General features: G+C 32.5%; 1 pseudogene; it reads right to left on the reverse strand.

Annotated features, from left to right (window-relative positions):
• Nucleotides 1-600: 600 nt before the first annotated feature.
• Nucleotides 601-1,229, reverse strand: LOC149542948 (GDP-fucose transporter 1 pseudogene; annotated as a pseudogene).
• Between the last annotated feature and the right edge of the window lie 234 nt (nucleotides 1,230-1,463).

Consider the following 1,463-nt stretch of genomic DNA (forward strand, 5'->3'; position numbering starts at 1 on the left):
AATCAATCTGACATAAGCTACAACCTTAACACAAATCAATAACTTGGAAGTTGGTCTATAGTTCTTTTCTTTAGTCTCAACACAAGTGCCAGTAGATTTGTCAATTTATAGTTATCTGATGAGGCATATCTTTCCTTTTCCAATGCTAAAGTCAGGGTTCATTTACTCCCCACCAGTGACCATATCAGCCAAGTTAGCACATTTGATTTAGGCTCTGCATCACATACTAAAGAACCTTATTCATTTTGTTCAAATACATATTCTTTCCTACACCTAAAATATCCAACTTGATCACTAGCCTGAAAAACTTCATCTTATACCTAGACCTCTTATTACAATCAATTACTATGTTTTAAATTACGAACTTATGTTCCTAGTGGATGCGTGGGCCTTGCTAGTCCAAAATATAGTTTCATCCAAACTGGAATTCATAATCACTATAATCCATAGGGATGCTGAAGGGTCCAAAAATACTTGTGAAAGAATGTCATTCAACAAATGACACATGTAAAACATGGACACATGATATATAAAATCAGAACTTTCATTGCAGAAATTGACCTCATAGCAAGGCAAATCATTAGACCCATTAACACTATTTTATTTCAAAAGATGTTTGTTGAGATTATAAATACAAGGACCAACATCCGTTACAAGAGAAATAACCTTTGTGTACTCCCCAGTCAAGAAACAAAACATGAGCACCATCATCAAGGAGAGAAAATTATTATAAATCACAAACCCCCTTGTATTTAACCCTAGATTACTAACCATGTTCTTAAATGTAAACTATCTCAATTGTTATAGTGATCAGATAAGAGAAAGCCCATGAATAGGCTATCAAGAAAAATCCAAAATCGGTTGCAACATACCCAACAACACCATCCAATATGATGAACAATCTTATAGAGGTATACTTACTAAATTTAGTATTAGCAATTTCTACAAGAAGTGGGGTTAAAGATATGATCATGATAAAGGTATCCACATTGGCATGCTTGAAAAGGCTAGTATTAGTGAAAATTGCCACAAAAAAAAAATGTAGCAGGTAGGAATTTCTTGGCAATGTCCCACACAAATGGATCATGATGCAACAGGCCCAATTTGCTGAAAACCCAAACACCCAACACACTAGTCAAATACTATAGGATAGTCAAAAGGGTCGAATAGTTGAACTTGATGATTGCATTTTTTAAAAATAATTGAAAGAAGGCTCTAACATAAGGCATTAAAATCATACAACATAATACATATACAACATAGTACACTTAGTCATATTTTGAAGCAAACCAAATTTAAATTTAATAAAATATGTTTTCAGCCATGGAGTAAGAAATGAAGATGTATTTAAAGTCAATTAAAATCATACAAAAATGACATAAGACATGCCATTAAGAAACAATATTTAAAGGTGACTATGAATGTATATAATCAACCATTAAAAATTGGTTGTTAATGTATCT

This window comes from Cupressus sempervirens, chromosome 8, assembly GCF_028749045.1.
Source record: "Cupressus sempervirens isolate cs-2001-9-10 chromosome 8, ASM2874904v1, whole genome shotgun sequence".
NCBI classification, from domain to species: Eukaryota; Viridiplantae; Streptophyta; class Pinopsida; order Cupressales; family Cupressaceae; genus Cupressus; species Cupressus sempervirens.